Source organism: Rattus norvegicus, chromosome 5, assembly GCF_021556685.1.
Source record: "Rattus norvegicus strain SHRSP/BbbUtx chromosome 5, alternate assembly SHRSP_T2T, whole genome shotgun sequence".
Lineage (NCBI taxonomy): Eukaryota > Metazoa > Chordata > Mammalia > Rodentia > Muridae > Rattus > Rattus norvegicus.
The window spans coordinates 56065491-56079654 of record NC_141538.1 but is presented as its reverse complement, the minus strand read 5'-3'; the positions used below and the strand labels follow the sequence as shown (position 1 = coordinate 56079654).

Genomic DNA, 14164 nt, shown 5'->3' with positions numbered 1-14164 from the left:
ATGTACCATCATAGGCTAGGAGAGTGATGCTCCTTGTTTGAGACTGAAGAGATATGTCAAACTATCTATCTGGCATAAAAATAAACCTTGGACCAGCAGTCTTTTGGTAAGGAGTGTCATACTGAGGACAAAACCAATAACTTAGTGAAGAGTTTCCACTTTGTTCAGTCTGCCTCAGTGAAGCAAGTGGGACTGCACAGTCTATTGACTGATAGCTTGGGAACGGAGATTGGTCAGCTTCAAGAGCTGCCATATACAATCAATACACAACAGCTGATCGTAAGCATGTAAGTGCATCATGATTAGATTTTAAGTAAAGACAGATTACTGGTTTTAAGATAATGGGGAAAATGACAGCATAACTTCTTATAATCAAAATCATTAAATGCTTGATAATGCAAGTGGAAGAAGATCCTCCTAAAACTTCCTAATGGGGCACTTGAGAATAGACACTCTAAACTGTATCTAAATAAGCGCACTCAATGAAAGTGTTGTACCGCTGTGAAATAACAAGGGACTTTGGTTTACACATCCAGTTCACATGGTGAAGTCCTGATCTCCAAGGTAGGAAATGAGACCTTTCGGGAAGACAAGGCAGAATGGCTCATGAATAGGGATATTGCCTTTGTGAAATGGGTTCCATACTTGCTCATCATCATGTGAGGACACTAGAGGCCCTGTTTCTGATTCAGCAGGCCCCTATCATACACAATGATATCCTGTCCCCTGACCTCGGGATTTTCAGCCTAACAAATTGAGAAATAGTATAGATTTTACCAACTACCAATATGATAATAATTTCTTTGTGTTTCATACATGGTCTGACACACCATGATCATGAGCCATTCACTATAAGGATTTAAAGCATCAACGGTGGCTTGAGATGGAGCGATGATTAACTCTGATCCTCTAAGTGCAATGTCATTATAGAGAAACTGAAGGAGGTTGGATTCTAGATAATTCTTAATTCCCCTCCAGGATGCCTGGGTATTCAAGAGGTCCAGTGCTTGTGATGCTTGTTATTTTGCCAAAAAGGTTCTTAACTATGGAATCATTGTACGAATATTATTACTGGCCCCCAACTGCCATGCCCTTCTCCTGAAAGTAAATCATTGATTTTTTTCTACATAAAATCTATCATGACTATCTTAATTTTAATCTTTATTTTCAGTTAATAAGGTCTAGGCACACAGAGGCTAAGTATGTGTTTCTAGATTATAGAGCAAACAATGACTAAATAGTGATCATAGTCCCAAACCCTAATGCCCTACTTGCAATAAAATATTCAGACCAGTACATCAAGAGAAGGCCTTTTGTTGGGGATAAAAATCTTCTCAGACACTACATTCCAATGCCAGCTTCTTGCCTTACAATTGTCTCCATTCTTAAGTATCTCAAGGCCTGTTTGGTTTTTCTTTTTTTCCCTGACTCTGTAATAAATTATCGGATGGTAGTGTTGATGGTTGCCATTTTTCTCTATTTTTACTACATTTGAAAATTCTGAGTAAATGTTGGATAGTTCCACTGTGACTCTAAATCTAACCAAGAACACTGACCATCATCTAGCCTATTGCAATTTATTGATACACTGTGGATGATGAATGTCAGCAGGGTTGGGGCTGATATCTCTGACTGTGGTCAGAAGGCAAACAAAGAAAAGTAGATATGAATTTTACATATATACATTTTAGGATTAGTGTGAGGAGTTAGTCCAAGTGATTCATTTGGGGCTTCTATGTAACTCAGCAACAATGTATTTGCTTAGCATACACAAAATCGTGATTTGACACACAGCATCGATTACTTGGCAACTAAGCTATTGGGCATGAGATGAGAAAAGAAAGCACCCATTGAAACCATGTTTGTGAGATTGTCAGGAAGTTCAAAGATTGAACACCAAATGAATGGACTTTTCTCTTTTTTTACTACAGAAAAATATGTAAAAAAAAAACCTAGAAAACTAATTTCCTTTTATTACAAATTCTAAATCTAATTTCCTTTGGTTTTTTTTACTACATTTCATTTGAAAGGAGATTTGGATACTATTTCCAGGCTAGAGATATTTAAATATTTTCATGCTGGCATCATTGTGTTTAGATTTGAATATCATAAATTAGAGCATTATAAATAACTCCTTTTGCTCTAAAAAATATGCAGCATGTCAATCAAGAAACCATCAATTATATGTGACTATAAATTTAAAAAAAAATCTAGCACTGACTTGAAGACTTTGAAAACCATTAAATGGGTTATCAGTTTGATAACTCAAAGCAAGTCCTTCATAAATTTCTTTTATAACCTTTCAAATGTGTTCCACCTAGAAATGTTTTGAATCTTCATCAGAACACAATCATCATTCCAATCCTTAGTTGTCACCATTTATCTTCTCTTTCTACTTTTTAAAATATGTTATTTAGCTAAACTTAGTTTCTCTAACTAAACCTTTCCTTCTTTCTCTAAAACCTCTCTGATTTTATCTGAGTTTTCCTGTGAGAAATGGAGAGATGAAAAAGATTGTAGAAATGCTAAATTTATGCCAATGTAAAATACTCTCTTGATTATGTAATTATGCAGATTTTGTAAGGAAAGTAAGGTGATGACTGTAAGACCATGCTATGGGCAGAAGAGCTAGGGAGAAGCCACAAGAATAAAGGATGGAATAGTGAATTCATGCATAGTTGAACATAGCTTTTATCTCTACTTCCTCAGAAACCATAAATAATATAAGAATAAGGAGCAGAACCCTTAACCAGTCAGAATAATCAGGAGCAGGATGTAAGTATACCTAATATCACAAGATAAATAAGGAAAAGGAGATTGGAAAAAAGCATTTCTCTTTACAGAGCCCACAGTTGCAGCAGAAACAAACATACAGTAAGTGTATGAATTGCAGAACCTTCTAATAGGTTGGGAATCAGATATACTGAAGGTACAGATTGAAAAGTAAGTAAGCGCTGATGAATAGAAGTTGAAAGTCTAAAAGTAGAGCAATTAGAGCGCCATTCTTCATTCTCACACCACAAATCCAATTAACAACCCCTCACCAATTTCTCAGACACTTTGGGAGATAAAATATTACTGCTGCGTTCACCATGGCTTGGGCCTAGAATGAGGGACTGAAGAAAAGCAGAAACACATAAGGACACATGCACATAAAAGCTGGGATCATGGTAGCCATGTTTTCTCAGATGAAGATGCACCAATTGTGCGACAACCCAGATCCACAACCATTCACAGACTAGAGCAAAGATGTGCCAATTTCCTGACCTGACCTATAAAGGCTGCGTGAGTTCCTGTGAGTCTGAGGGATTGGTCCCGTGTAATAATACACATACATCCATTTGGGATCAGCTTACTATTACACATTAGCTCAAGGCTTCTTTGACTCTACTAAACCTGAGAATCTGGAGAAAAAGACAATTTCCACATGTTTTGAGCCAAAATTTAAGCAAGGTTTTATCAAATATTGGACAGGATGATGAACTCTGGTCAGGACTATTCTGGGGTTCCCTTGAATGGTCAATAATCACATTTGCAGAGGCTTAAAAAGGCTCATAAAGCCTCCATATATTCATTCAGGTCCAATCAGGAGCAAGCATATATCATGACATATTTCCTGCCTGCATACCTCCAACCTATATACAGTCAGGAGCAAGAGTACATCTTGGGAAATATGGAGATAAAATTTGGAGCAGAGACTGAAGGAGAGGCCATCCAGAGACTGCCCCACCTGGGGATCCAGCCCATGTACATACAGCTAAACCCAGACTATATTGCTGATGCCAAGAAGTGCATGCTGACAGAGAGCCTGATATAGCTGAGAGGCTCTATCAGAGCATGACAAATACAGAAGCAGATGCTTGCAGCCAACCATTGGACTAAGAACATGGTCTCCATTGGAGGAGTTAGAGAAAGAATTGAAGGAGTTGAAGGGGTTTGCAAACCCATAAGAGCAACAATACCAACCAACCAGAGCTCCCAGGGACTAAACCATCATCCAAAGAGTACACATGGACAGACCCATGGCTCCAGCTGCATATGTAGCAGAGGATGGTTTTTTTGGGCACCAACAGGAGGACAAGCCCTTGGTCCTGCCAAGGCTTGATAACCCAGTGTAAGGGGATGTCAGGTTAGGGAGGCAGGAATGGGTGAGTAGATGGGTGGGGGAACATCTTTATAGAAGCAGGGGCAGGGAGGTGGCTTAGGGATAGATGGTTTATAGATGGGAAACCAGGAAAGGGAATAACATTGAAATGGAAATAAAAATATCTAATAAAAAAGAAGTTGATCTATATAAACATTTTTTTTAAAAAAAAAAAGAAGACTAAATCTTGACATGTGCCTTCCAGCTGCACCCAACCAAACGCATCTGGTACTGTTGGGTTATTCAAATTTGTTCAGGGGAGAGAAGATATGTGGCTTTTTATCTCACAAGAATCATAGCCTCCAGAATTCCAGGAAGTTTTCTGTCCTTGAGCCAGTATGGCTTACAGGTTAACTTTGGCCCTTACAACTCCCTACAGACTGTATATGTATGAAAGAAGGGAGGGATGAATAGATAGGTAGGTAGGTAGGTAGATAGATGGATGGATAGATGGAAAGATGGATGGGTAATAGAGTATGGTTGTTGAAAAATAATACTTTAACTTCTCTGTATTACTTAGCTCTTAGAATTATAAAAGTCGATCTCATATATGTAGTTCAGGACAATAGGAGACTTTCTGGAGACTTTGAACCCAGAGGGAAAAATAACTGTGGACACAGACATACTTACTTCTTTCAGTAAATAACATTGGGGTATGGTTGTTTTGATTTGTTTTGTTTTGTTTGTGGGTTATACTCGGGCTTATTAATTTGTAGATCTCACTATGTGCCTGTAGCTCTTTGGGTCCTCTAAAACACACAGAGGGGATTATTTTCATGATAGAGGAACAGCAGTATAAACAGAGAGAAGCAGCCTGGGCAGAAAGAGCTAGACAAACTACACTGTCCACAAGTTGGAGACATCATATTCTCCAAAATAAAATACAATACTATAATTTAATAAAGAAAAAAATTAAAGAAATAAGAAATAAAATGTATAATACTTAAAGAATAAGAAAAGTCAGTGAAAGTATATTCTGGAAGCATAGTTGGGCAGACCATCCACAGGGGTAGAGAAGAATGAGACAAAGATTAGGAAGAGGGAAACAACCAGCAGGACAATGGATTTGCAGTACTAATAATAACCTCAAACTGATTTCCGGAACCTAGATACAATTTCCAGACTTTGAGGGCTCAGTGTTCTCCCACCAACAAATGAGAAAAATATGTCATCGTAAAGCTTCAGAACAGAGTAGCATCTGCTACGCTGCCTGAGAAAGAAGAAAAAAGGAGGTATCAGGCACATGACACACTGTGACTACTCAGTGTCAATTGTGCAGGTGAAAATTTAATGCTCTGAAAACTCAACATATCCCACCAAGGGAGACAAGGGAAATAGTACCCAGAAAATCAGTAAATCTCTCTGTAGATAGATATAGATAGGTATCTAGATAGATAGATAGATAGATAGATAGATAGATAGATAGATAGATAGATAGATAGATAGATAGATCTACTGGCATATTAGTAGGATCTACAGATTAGTAAATCCCAGTATAACCCATAAACAAAACATTTTCTGGACACACACACACACACACACATATTCATATAAACAAAACACACACACACACACACACACACACACACACACACACACACACATATGACATCTTTAGGTTGCCAAAAGAATATGTTCCAAGCTTCCAGTGTGCTTCCAGAACAACCCCTTCAAATTACTTAGGTAGAGGCTTCAGGAGGTCAGTCTCACAAACGAGCAGGAGCAGCAGACCGAATAATATGAGCCATGTGTTCCTATGGACTAAAAGGAAGTTCTCAGTTTTGCAGGAGAATATGTGCTTGAAGCTTGGTTTAGCCACAGAGATCATACAGGTTGTGAAATGGGGAAATTATTGATGCCAAGGAAGATTAAGAATGCAAATATATATAATTATGAAACATTACACCAGAAGCACTAAATATTTCTAGAGTCATGGTATTATGACCACAGTTGAATTAATGTTTATAATAACCATTTTTATGTGGTTGTATATTTGGAATAGATGAACATCATTCTCCATTTTATGAATTGATGATAATGATGATTTACTCACATCATTTTAACAATTTTTTAATTAAAATAAACAACTACAGGAGAGTGAAAGTGAAATAATGTTAAATCTGAGAGTCATGAAGAGAAAAGTCCAAATCTACTATTGTCTAATTAAAACAATTTGCATTTGGGGTATACTCAGGTTTGGCCAGCTCGCTGCCTCAAACTAAGTCCAGAATTGAGGAAGCAGCCCCTGCTGGCCTCTTGAAGTCCCTTTTTGTAGAAGAATATGTGTTCACAGGAGTGAGAGAGTTGGTGGTACATTGATAGAAAGATATAATTAAAAAAAGGAATGATCTAAGGCAAGGATACACACACACACACACACACACACACACACATATGTCATGTGATTGGGGCTGCAAGCAGCTTACAACAGGCTTAAGAAAGAGAGGCTTACTTTTAATTACATATAGAAATGACATTTTGCAAGGACTTGACACAGGACAAATGAGAACTCATTCTTTAACCAGGATTTAAGACAGGACAAGCAAGAAATTCTTTGTAATATTATAACTGAAAACAGAATTCTTAACACACAAGGCATATTTTTCCTGCCTTTAGTCTCCCATTAACTTGCAAGGTATATTGTTCCTCACAGAAACCTTTCAACACTGTAACAAAATACAAAAGGCAGTAAGTACAATTGAGAAAAAGGTTTATTTCCCTCACTGGTTTGGAAGCTCAATATCTGAGATCACAGATCGCTATTTTATGAGACTGTGCCTCACTCTTAGTGTTCAGAGGACCTCTCAGTGGTCCTCAGCTATGAGAAACTCTGTCATGTCCCAACAGTGCTATGATGTAGACCAAACTCGAATCATTATGAGCCTTTGTGGGAAAAACTCAGACTACATGTTAGCCTCAACGAAGGGGATGCAGAAGTTATCATTATGAATTTTTGTTGTTACTTCATTATTACTACTAGTACAGCATCTGACTTCTTAAACTATGAATTCATATTATATTAATGAAAATATAAACTAAATTTAAGTGTATTCAATGTAGAAATGTAAGCGACATGCTGCCTACACCACCTTCCTTGGGAAAATCACTTCTTTTATTGTTGTTCTCTTAGCCCCTGTGCCTGTCTGCTGTGCTTTCTTTCCTCTTTCCTTATAAGGAAGCAATTGCAGGTAGAGGGTGCTGACTGTCTAATACAAAGCCGTAAACCCTCCACATTGATTTTCATTTCCTTCTGGAAGAAGCGAGGAGAGATGCTAGCAGTTCGAATATTGTAAAATGTCTTACGTGGAAAAGAAGTGCATTTTGGCCTGGGGACCTAAATGATAAATACAAGCAGGCAAAGGCTCAAGAAGCCAAACGTACCTGAATCTAAAGAAAAGGGAGGCTGTCTGAGGGCACAGGGGACTGCTGAGTTCATACGGTCCCTCAGGCACAACTCTAGGACACATATCAAGGTGAAGGATGGGGGCAGTGTGGAGGGACTCAGTTGGGAACGCAAGCAGTGTGACATAGCCTTCCTTTGGGACAAATGCTTTGTTCAAGAGGTAAGCTGGATATACAAGCATGGTAGCAGTAAGCACGGGGAAATGGAGAATTAGAGAATTCTCAGCTAAACTCTGTCCTATATTTCACACCGGGATAAAGAGAAGCAGGCACACTGAGAATGGAGTCTCATCCACTCTGAACGCAGTGGGGGTCTCTCAAGAGGGCCATCAGTCTAGCCATGAATCCTTCACTTGTTTACAATCTTTCCTAGTTACACTCAGGTGGACCCTGACTCCTGCATCCTCTCTTTTCCTACTTTTTCTTCTTTCTCTCCTTCTAAAAGCACTCTAAACTATCTTGAAACTGGGTCCATTTTTATACAGAAAAACCACAAAGGAAAAAGGAAAGAGAATACCAGGTGGGGATTTCCTTTGTACATTGCATGTCTAGTCCTTATTCTTTAACTCAAAAAACAAGGGATAACATCCTGTCCCTCCAAAAGAGGTGCAGAGACCTCCTCCACAGCGCCCTACACTCCCTGTGTCCATGAGTTCTACCTGTCTTCTGCTTTGCTTTCTCCCAGGCCTCTTATACTGATCTCTTTCTCCTTACCTGAAACTTCTGTACACACACACACACACACACACACACACACACACACACACGCACACACAAACATGCACACTCACATGCACATGTGTGTGCACACGTACCAGGAGGCCTGTTTAACAAAATCTGCAATGTGACTTCAAGACCTTTCATAAGGGGATGTTGAAGTTACTTTTCCCAGTGTACAAACAATTCTCCCATTCTCACTTATGTGACACTTCTCTCTGCCCTAATGTCTCTTTGTTTTACCCACCCTCAGCTCCATATCCCCTCTTACTAAGAATTCCTTCCCCATTGTCTGCTTTCTGACACACACTAACACAGGCCATGAATGTTTCTCTACCTGGTCTGAAAAGCCATTCAAATCAGACTTCAATACTTTACACTCCAAGACTTCACTCACACTCCCAGCAAAGCACTTAACATGCTGTAATATCATTATGTCATTTCTACTTATTCCTTAAATAAAACTATTCTTTTGCTATTCACGATACCTAACACTTTGTGGTTTATAGCAGGAACCCAATAGATGCTATCTAATTGAAGTAAACAAGTGAAGGAGAATGTACAATGTATTGTGTGCCTTTCAAACAATCTCAAGGATTAATCTGTATATATCAAGAAATCTTGCTCATCTGGATAATTAAAATGCATAATATTTTGTTAGGAGGAAAAGAGACAGTCTCCGTTCTTGTTGAAATAAAAAGAAATTATGTTTCAAGAAAAAAAAACTATTGGAAAAAAGTCTGTCTATCCTAAAAGAGACTAAAAGTTTATATCTTCAGGGGCAGTATCTTGTCTTTTTGTATTAGGAGAGTCAACAAGATTTAAACTGAGAAGTCAGTGGGATGATGTTGCCAGACAGCTAATAAAAAGGAAGATTATAAGGCTGTATCAAATGGCAGGCACCTCAGCAGAGTCCACATCTTAGACATTAAACACAGAACAAAGCCATACTGTTCTTGATGACCACCAAAAGTGCTTGATGTTGGTTTTAGCAGTATGATGCCACTTTGACTGTGGCATTCATTCATCGTGCCTCGCATCACAGCTGGAAAACAACACAGAGGAAAAAAAATAAAGCAAATATCACTAGGTGAGCCTCAGACCAGAGAAAACATCTGAAAAAATAGACATTTATAAAACAGAATGAAAAATCATTTTCTGTCAATCCTTCACAATACATCCTTCTCGCTCTTAGAACGGCCTGTTATGTCTGCTCAAATAAAACCCCTCAGAAAGTTATCTGCAGCTATTCTGCATTCACGACTAGCTTAATGTGACAGGCTCCTGCAGAGCTTCGATTTGAGACCATTTTAAGACATAAGAGAAATAAATCAGAGTGATGTTTCTCTTGATAATCTTTATGACTGCAGGAGTCACAGCCAACGTTCCCAAAGAGCAAATAGAAAAATACCTTGCATTTTGTGCATAATGACTATAATTACAATAGACATTTCCATGTGTAAGCTTTGATTACTGAAAATGTAACCCTAAAGCCATCTCTTATTTGGTTCTAAGGCAATGCAGAGGACAAGTTAGCATGGTTTAGAAACCAAAGCAAAAAGAGGTTACACAGTAGAAAAGGATCTGAGTTGAGGAGAAAAGAGGAGCGAAATGGTTTTTGAGCATTTACTATGTGCCAGCCATCATGCTAAATTACTTACAAAGAATATCTCAATTCTTCATGTATGTGGTGTGTATGTGTGTGTATAAATATATATGTATGTATATTGCTTGTTGCACATAATATAAGACTAGAAAATATATCAGTGTTTGTAAAATAAAGAAGTATTGAGACTAATTTAATCTTCTATCTAACTGATAAGATTAAGACATTAATGCCCAGATACGTTAACAGCTAAGAATTTCAACTGCACAACAACATACAACATTGAGCATACTTCCGGGCTTAGAAGATATCCTAGGGATTAAAATGATTGCTAGATGTTGAATCTGAGCTTACAAACATTGCAGAAATTGTTGCCTTAATAGGTATAAAATACTGTCTCAAATATTTCAGTCACATGTTAATTATCTATTAAATTACTTATGAATGTTCATTTGATTTAAAACAAAACAAAACTCCTTGACAACTTAAAGAACACCTATTGAATACAAAACAGAAACTGGAGAAAGTGACACTAGATAACCATGGAATGAACAATTTTTAGTCAATATGGATTTTCATTTTTTCAAATGAGCATTTGCACAGCATTTGTTTGGTCTAAATAGCTCGTGTTCCTGGTGCCACTTACTGACGCAGATGTCTAGTTTGTAGAAGGACAAATAATAATTAAGTATTCTGAGAGTTTTTTGCATCCAACAAGTCTAGTTTGCTGTTAGCTAATGTAGCTATTATTTTCATGACTCTTACTGGTGGCCAAGATAACCAATACCTACTGAACCGATACAATTGGAATCACATACCCAAGAAGGGTTGTCTGCAACTCTGTTGCAGCACCGACTGCTTACATGGCAGTTCTGATGTTTCCTCATGCTTTTTCTCAACCCCTGCTTTTTTTTGTTTTTGGCCAAGCTTTTGCAACAAGAGCACTTCTTCCATGGTATATGATTGTTCTCCCCACTTCTGATCTGAGAGCCAGTGGAGCAGAAGCTGTAGGAGTGAACGATCTGGCTGTGAGTCCCAGTTCTTCTATTCTTGTGTGTGCCTTTGGACAAGTTACTTAAAATTACTGAACTTAAGTTTCCTCGTGCATAAAATGAGGGGTGCATCCTAAGGGTTTCATGAATATTAAGGAGGCTAATCTGTTTACTATGCTTGACCTGTTGTGGAGACTCAATTGGGGTTATTACTGTAACTACATAATTATGCTGGGGCAGAACAAGAATTGTGAAGGGAGACGCTAAACTCAAGTCTCTGACCGTAGCCATAGGCAGTTCCCTGGAGCTCTTATTCAGAAAATGAAAATGCGGCAGACACCTCTTCTCTTGCTGCAATGCTAGGCATATTAGAACCAAATTAATGCTGTCAGAATAAAACCTTTTCCAAAGACTTATTTTTACCTTAATTACAGTATGTGGATCCTGTTTAAAGCCAAGTCACTTTTCCAACAGGCTCATTTTTGTTACCCTGCTTCTTGGCTTTTTTTCTTGCCTTACCTGGAATTAAGTCATTTTTACTTGTATTTAATGTCTAGAGTTATTCAAATCTTATTGATTAAAAGTAATGAAATTATTATTTAAGCCTCCAGAAGTCTTACATTGTCTATTGGATAGTGTCTCTCTTATACTTTACCACAAACACAGATCAAGGCAAGTGATGTTGAAAATCTGACTTTCTGGTTCTCTAGACATTATGATTCTGTGGGATCCAGTTGTTGTTGTTGTTGCTTGTTGTTTAAAGCTGACACTATTTACTTACTGTGTCCATACTCAACAATACTCCTTCCACCGTGGAAATCACTGATCTGTGGGGTGAAGTTGGGAAGAAACAAAAATAAATATGATTTCTAAAGCAGAACCAATATGTGACCTTAGAGCATTGTTTGAGCTCTCTGAAATTGAGTTTCTTCATCTTCAAAAGTTGGAACAAAACAAAAGTTAATGATCTAATCTACCTAGCTTACAAAGATTTGATAAAAAATTAAATGGAATAAAATCTGAGTCAAAAAATATTAATTTAATTGTTTTCTAGTTTCACAATCAAGGAAAAAAAACAGTCTGCATCTTTAATGATGCAGTTACTTTTATATTGCTCTCAATTAATCAACAGTTTCCACTCAAGCTTCTGCCAGCTACCCTAATTAAATTCAGTGGGACACACACACACACACACACACACACACACACACACACACTCAGGAGGAAGACTCAAGAAGAGGGATTTGGTGGCAGGAGAAAAAGACAATTATGAGGGAAGGAGCTCATAACAAGAAGTAAAAGACAAATATAAAATTATAAAAACATGCTCAAATTATTTTTGAAAGCAAGACTACATAGTTGTAACTTTTGATTCTTCCAGATGAAGTAAGTATGTCAAATATCAAGTCATTCATCACTGCTGGATTCTGAGAGTCTTTGCTCCTACCAGCATTTAAAAGTACAGGAGAATGGGATGACAGGAAAAGTTAGAAAGTATCAGAGAAGCTGCTGTCCAGGAAGACATTGGAAACATAGTTGCTTCAGCACTGCCCTTTGTCCTACTTGGTTTATCTCGGTGTCTTAAGGATGGGAGCCTTTGGTTTGTATGTTAAAGTTTTGTAAGTTGTAAAGCACATTACCAAGAATGTACTTTGAGGAGATAAAATTAATGGTTTCTTTGTCCTAAGCTCATCAACTATTCATGTATTTTCCAAACCCAGGACAGAGCTCTGTCTCAGGCTACCAGGCTGAAGGAATAGTGCTACAATGTTTGAAAATAACATTTTGTTTCATTTTTACTCCCATTTTGGGAAATTGCTTGTCATTCCTAGCAAGTAGGTAGAGTTAGCAGAATACATTGTAGGTGGTATTTGGTGGTTTCATCAATGACCAACATGTTGTGAGCAATCAGGTACCCAGATTTGTGCTATGTAGTAGTTGACAACCACTGTTGTAAAATTCTCCCGTAGAGCCTCAGGAAAAGAATTTTATGCTTTGTTGGTGGTTTTATTGAAACCCAAAAGAGTAATTAACTTTAACCACCATTAGTATGAAGGGATAGAATCAAAATCCACACCCAGTTCTCTGTAGTCACTTAGAAAACTCACTACCTGCGTTCTCAGGGCCGACTAATGTGGGTTCACTAATTTGTGATTATTGTTTTCTTTCCTATAATTATCTATCTTTCTTAAATTTATTTTTATTTGTGCATGGGTGTTTTCGCTGGATGAATGCATGTACCCACAGAGGAAAGAAGATGGCATTGAATCAGCTGAACTTAAGTTACTGACTATTGTGAGCTACCACGTGGGTGCTAGGACTCAAACCCCAGTCCCCTGCATGAGTGTCTAGTGCTCTTAACCACTGTTTCAAAGGAGGAAGCATCAAATCAAACAACCATGGTGACTTAAAGTGCTGTGACTTACCCAGAAACCCTCTGCTGTAAATTCTAAGGGAATCAACATCATTTCATAGGCATAAACTTCATGTATGCATGCACCTTATTTCTTTGTGGACTCCAATTTCATGAAAATACACTTTTTTCCTCGTACATGTTAAATTCTGATACATTTTCCATAAATAAACTTGAATTCTGTCACCAAAATGATCATATATAAAATGTACTTCTGGTTTATATTGTTAGGAAATAAACTGTCTCCTGCATTCTGATAATTTAATCCTGCCAATCTATGTGCATGGGAGATCTTCCATCTTCTGAGGTCTTCTTCGATTTCTTTTTTCAGGGATTTGAAGTTCTTGTCATTCAGATCTTTCACTTGCTTGGTAAGAGTTACACCAAAATATTTTATATTATTTGTGACTATTGTGAAGGGTGTTGTTTCTCTATTTTCTTTCTCAGCCTGTTTATCATATATATATAAAAGAGAGTTACTGGTTTGTTTGAGTTAATTTTATATTCTGCACTTTGTTGAAGTTGTTTATCCATTGTAGTCGTTCTCTGGTGGAAATTTGGGTATCGCCTATGTACAATCATGTCATCTACAAATAGTGGCACTTTGACTTCTTCCTTTCAAATCTGTATTCACTTGATCTCCTTTTGTTGTCTAATTGCTCTTGCTAGAATGTTGAGTACTATGTTGAATAAATAGGGAGAGAATGGGCAACTTTGCCTTGTCCTGGATTTTAGGAGGATTGCTTCCAGTTTCTCTCCATTTAATTTGATGTTGGCTGTTGGTTTGCTGTATATTGCATTTATTATGTTTCAGTATATACCATTAATTAGTAACCTCTCCAGGACTTTCAACATGAAGGGGTGTAGTATTTTGTCAAAGACTTTTTCAG

General features: G+C 37.6%; 1 protein-coding gene across 13 annotated transcripts in view; it reads left to right on the top strand.

Moving 5' to 3' along the window:
- The window catches only part of Lingo2 (leucine rich repeat and Ig domain containing 2), a 1315053-nt gene that overhangs the window by 875789 nt on the left and 425100 nt on the right, over positions 1-14164 (top strand). For 5 of the 13 annotated variants that reach the window (NM_001436764.1, XM_087548872.1, XM_087548869.1 and 2 more), the window contains 1 exon segment: positions 13606-13645. The exons of 4 other annotated variants lie outside the window; for them this stretch is intronic. The gene's annotated coding sequence lies outside the window, so the exon portion shown is untranslated. 13 annotated transcript variants of the gene reach the window in all.